Below are 5,992 nucleotides of genomic sequence, written 5' to 3'. Positions count from 1 at the left end.
TGTTGAAAGGTTGCTTAAATCTAGTTGCTTAAACCAGTATCACTGACTTAATTATTTATGGGAAATAATATTTTTTGGAGATCTATTCTGCCTTCCTAATTCTTGATTCAAAATTAGTGTTCTTAAAAAAAAATCCAAATAATCCAGGTTTTAAAATCTGATCTTTGATTTGAACTGTCTGACAATGTGTCCTTCCACTTAGGGATGCCAGTTCACACATCAGTTAGAAGGAGAAACTTCATGAATGCTTAATTAAAGAGGAATTATTAAATATTTATTTTGTAGCCCTATGCTGTATTGAAATGAGAAGTAAAAGTTCTGAGTTCACCGACAACTGTATTTCAGGGTATATTATTCCCTGCCCTTGCTCTCCAACTTTTTCAGTGGTACAGGTTTGTCACCTGTGTTAATTATCTCTTCCCTACAGATAACTGATTTCTGGAGCTGACAAGACCCAGTTCCAAGTCACTAAGCACACCTATTTTTAAATAAATTAGAAGTGGGTGGGAGGGTTTTACCACATTAGATCACTGCAGAACATTCATTGAGAACAATAAATTGAAAGGCTAGACACTGAATTTTAATGTTGGCATTGCTGTTTTGTGGCTCTTAAGTCATGCCACGTTGTGCCTGTAGCACAGACCTGATCATTACAGCTGTGTTGAAACAGATTGTAAAGCACTTCAAAGATAAAAGGCATCACAGGTAAGTGCTTGATCTTATTATGTGTGGTCGCTGATAGCCAGGTTGTAAATGATCGCTGTAGTAGCATAGATCAAACATTTTGTGATACCTTTGAATTAAAATGCATGACACAGGAACAGTTCTTTGCTATTTACCCACCTCCAGACGTGTACCTACATACATGAGTTAAACCATGGGGCTGTGTACAGTGCTTCTGTGCACTGGGCCAATAGTCACTGTAAGCACTAGCGATGGATGGTGAACTTTCAGTCACACATCAGTAAATACACATTTCTTCCCCAGCTCATGGTGTTTCTAGGCCACATTGCAGGGAAGGTGAAGCTTCCCCAGGAACATGAGCATGGCTGGGCTGCTCTCACTGCAGCACGTTCTCTGGGCAGCTCAGGAGGTTTGCTGCAGCTCTTGCAGAGAATGGAGGGCTCCTTCAGTGGTCCAGTGTGCATCACAGCTCCACGCTTGTGGTGGAGCATCTCATCACTGTTGTCATGCTGGAGATGGGGCAGGTGGGAGCATTCTTCCATATGCTTTTTTTGCCATTGAAATTGTAATACAGAGCAACAGAAATAGTGTAAGTTCTTAAGATGCTGTCTGCTTTGAAATCCTGTGCTAGACCGTTGCATAGGGTTGGTTAGTCTGTTGGTGATTCAGATTCTGATATCAGCTGTTACACATTTTCCCTTTATTGTAAGATAAAAGAATCTGAATTGATTTACAGGCACACTTTTGGTTGTTTTGGGTAAGACTCCCTCTGTATCTGCTTGCTCAGACATTGTCTTACCAATAATTCCTGCTGGTTGGTTTTATAAAGGCTAGTGATCTCACACATAATTGTTTTAATACCTACAGGCTGCATGGGTAGAGCGAGGTTGAGTGCTCCTCTCATCAAGGAGCTTGCGTTCTGGAGGTGCCAGTGCTGGAGCTTTGCAGTGCCGGACAAGAGCCGTGCCACTGGTCCCTCGTAAGTGCAAAACTTGCACTAACTTGCAAGTGCAACTATAGTACAGTTTGGCAACTAGAAAGTTACACTGGCTTTCATACTGTCCTTGGTGTATACAAACTCCACGTGCAGGGTTTCATGAGCATGAAGTATTTTGTATCATCTATAGGTGGTGCAAGAGATCCAGATAAACTGTAAAGTGTGGTCTGTTCTGCTTGATGGTATGTTTCCTGTTAAACAGTTCCCTGTTTTTAACTCTACCAGGTTCAGATGGTAAAAATATTTCAAAATCGACCTGTATAGAAGTTACAGAAAGCTCATCTATAAACACTTTCCTTTCACTTAAGATAAAAAGCAACTAATAAAAACAATTTTCTACTGTTAAGATCCCATGAAGCAGATTTATGGCCAGAACTTAATCTCATAATTTAACATTAATTAATATTTTTTGACTCACTGTCAGTTAGTTTTAGCCTGTACATATTCTGCAGCTTCAGAATTGTAGTACAGTGAAAAATAATTGAAAATGAGAGAGATTCACAAAGTGGATGGTCAGAATTGCAATTATCAGTGTTTGCACTTGGCCAATAGACCTGCACCCAGGGGATGCACCAGTACATCTAGGAATCTGATGTTCAATCTAATGTCACACTTAACGATACACAGCTCTGTTATCTGCATTTCAGTTTTTTTAAAAAAAATAGTTTACCTTCTAAAATAGGAAACCAGTAGATTTGTCATAAGGTAAAGACTAACCTTCATTCTGGTCCTATGTGTGCCTCTAAGATAAACAGGAAAGATAACAAAATGGTGTGAATGAATAGACGAAGCTTAGTGCTGCTGCTTCAACATTGTTTAGCTGATTACATTATGTTTAAGTGAACAATCTAGAGAGACTTCTTCCCTCCACACACCCCCCCCAAAAAAAAAAAAAAAAAAATGCTGATAAGCAAGGCTGAAGTTGGGGCAATTTTCGTCAGTTTTCTGTTCAAATAATCTTGCTTTACTTTTGTGTTTGACAGTAATGGTCTTTGTGTTTTGGAGCTGGTAGAAGCAGATTGTTTTAATCTCTGATATTCATTTAATACATTCTTCATGTTATCACCAGAACTATCCCTTGAGAGGGCATGGTAATTCATAACAAGTGTCTCTGGTAGAGCTTCCTTGCTTGCATGCATGTAGTAAATAAATCATATACCTTCCTAGAGTTCTGCCAAAGAACACTGTAGCAATTTATCTATTTTCAGGAGAAAATACACAGATGGATTTTGTTCCTCTTGCTGCAGGATCTCCAGACCCTCTCTGGTAAGACATCCTCTGCACGTGTGGCACAGAGCAAGCAAACCTGGCTGCTTGTCAGGAGCACATCTCACGCTGTACAAAATTGATGATGTTTACGCTGAATTATATTTTCCTCTTAAAGCCAGTTCAGTGCAAAACTAAATGTGTCACTGATAGGTTCCTTCCACATGTTCACTGCAGTTTTTGTTCTCTACATAGCTTTTTGAAGAGTTTGCTTGTGGAGCCCCAGACGAGGGTTACAGTGTGTTACTGTCCTCCCTTTTCTGTGAATGTCTCTGACTGCTTAAAGAAATGAGGTTAAACAGCAAGAATGTTAGCAAGAACACTAAGAAAGCAGTGGTGCATAGTGTGTATGCATTTCAGATAAAGCAGCTCCCTGCTCTTATCTTCCTCCCAAACTTTTTGGATTTTGTCATCATTGTTACTCCATAAATGTTTTTTTAAAAACAGACCCAAAAATCATATGGGCAGAGGTTTATCCTTTGCAAGGCCTAGCAGAATGTGCTTTCCCTCTGTTTTTGGAAGATAGAAACATGCAGCAGGAAAAAATCCACAGTCCAGAGAAAATTTCGTCTTCAACACCTTTAATTGCCCTTCGGTGTGGCAGTTATCTGTGCGTGCTCCTGCACAATGTCCACAGAAAGATGCAGTGTTGAGTTGTAACAATAAACCAGCAGCACTCTGGATTAAGTCTTCTGTCAGTGTTACCAGTATCTTTTATGCTGTTTTGATAAACACTTTAACTGTCATTTGCATCAAAATGGCAGATTCCTGCTCAAAATCAGCATCAATTTGTCCTGTGCACAGAGGGGTTGCTGGAGATGCAGATGCAGTCCTGGGTGATTGAATCAAGTCCTCTTGTGAGAGGCGGCACAGAAACGAGAGAACTTGGCCCAAAGCTAGCTCCTTCAGAATCTGGGGGAAAACCAAATGTATGTTGTAAACCTGTGGGTTTTTTCAATTAAAAAAAAAAAAAAGAATATTTCCCAATCATTTTGGCAAAGTTATTTATTGCTCTTATGATCTGACTGCAGTGGAAAGTACCTTCTGTTGTGGGATTTTAAAGTGTTCTTTTAAAATGATAGTAGCATGCCACAACATTTTTATCTAGAAGTCAAACAACTGGGGAAAGCCTCCTTTTTTATATGCGTTTATTTTATTCCATACTTTTTTTACTTTAAGGATATTTATTTGTGTTTGTATAGTCTATCATCCTTTTGGAATGTGATGCTCTGGTGTTTGAAAAAAAAAAAAAAAAAAAATTTGCTATGTCCTCAACAGAATGGCTTCTATCCTATAATTTCAGGCATATTGACTGGATACTCTAATGGCCTTTTACATCCCCAGTTGGAAAATCTTTAGCCTTGTTATTTAAATTTTAAGAAGAGAAACCAATATTGTTAAGAGAAACTGATGTCTCCTGTCACTTATCCAGATGACCTTTCATAAGGTGATAAAGGTTTCTATAGTGACCTGAGGAAATAATGTCTCAGGTATCATGGTGAATTAAAAGTCTGTAGCAGGAAAAGCTTTCTTCTCTCTCTCAGGTATCCAGTTCTGCCTTCGCCTTTATTCCAGTTGCTAGACATGGAGAAGGTCTCATAAAACATACAGTATTTGGTTACATGGCTGTCTTTCATCTTTTAGAGACTTCACAATGTCATAGGGAAGTGGAAATAAAAAGTCTATGACAAAGCAAAGGGGTTTTTAATGCTATGTAGTATTAGAATAGCATATAATACGTATGTTCAGGGTCACATTGCTGCTGTGAAGCCACTGAACTCTGTGACCCAATATATGAGGCAAATTGTTGCATAAGCTTCAGGACTTTGGTTTGTATCTATAAGAAAGAGGAATTATCTACTATTGCAGATTCAGCTTTGGCAAAGTTGTTGTGGGGATTGTTCTCAGCCCCTGGTTTCAGACCTCAAGTAAACCTGTTTTTAACGTCTGAAAGTGAAAACTTCCAGTTAGTGGTAACAGTGGGTGAATTCTGCAGGTAAAAGTTGAACATTATCTGGAAAATAATTTTCTGGGGACCTGAGGTGTTTTGTTTGTGTTTAAGTTTACGTGGATGGAATTAAGACTTCTCCTCCTACATGAAATACTGTATAATGCCAGGAAGGTCTTTCAGTTTATCAAACCTGATATGACAGATGCCTAAAACAAAGCTTGGAGAAGCCCCCAACATTTTCAGTTTGATTTTTCCATTGATATCTTCCAAAATGGAGGAGAACTGTTAAAATATTTGTTAAAGGCAGTACTTGGAAATAAAGGCTGGCCCTACAAAACAGCTGTACACTAAGTATCTCTGTTGGTCAGAGCTGTTGAGACAATTGTCTAACAATTGTATTTTGTTCACAAGATGCAAGCGTAGCAAAGCTGGAAGTCCCTGTCCCTTTTTTAGATGTCAGCTTCTGAAAGAAAATATCCACCCTCCACCTCTTCTTAACCCAGATCACAGCTTCATACTTCTAAAGTCTGTCTGCACTTACTGGACGTGTTTATTGTTGTGTTAGTCATATGTGTATTGGAATAGTGCTGCTGAATTGCCCACCCAGAGAAGTAACGCACCTCAGAAGTATGTTGTGAGGCCGAGAATAACTTGGATACCTCAGTGATGAGCAAGATGCAAATACTTAGATGGATACTAGAGATAGTCACAGCTCACAATGGCCTAGAGGAAAATTTGAAAGAACAGGAATGCATAAAGCTGAACTGCATAAGGCATAACAATCATAATTAATAGATTAAAGTTATTTGTGAAACAAGCTTTTTATTTTAATAAAGGAAAAGGACTATAAATTGTGACATCGTTTGAGAAAAACAACAATGTAAGATGCTGTGTGAGTGTTGTAAGCTACGTAGGTATAGAAAATGTACCTTGTTTTTAAATTTTTGCAAGACTGACTTAAAGTTTATCACCTTAAATAGCAGCACTTCCCCTCATCTTGAGGCACATATGATCATTTTGTTTCTGCAAGTACATATAGTTGCTGGGGGGTTATGAAGATATTATCAATCTTTGCTCGTTTCCTTAAAAAAAAA

This window comes from Oxyura jamaicensis, chromosome 20, assembly GCF_011077185.1.
Source record: "Oxyura jamaicensis isolate SHBP4307 breed ruddy duck chromosome 20, BPBGC_Ojam_1.0, whole genome shotgun sequence".
NCBI classification, from domain to species: Eukaryota; Metazoa; Chordata; class Aves; order Anseriformes; family Anatidae; genus Oxyura; species Oxyura jamaicensis.
Note: the sequence above shows the minus strand (reverse complement) of the source record.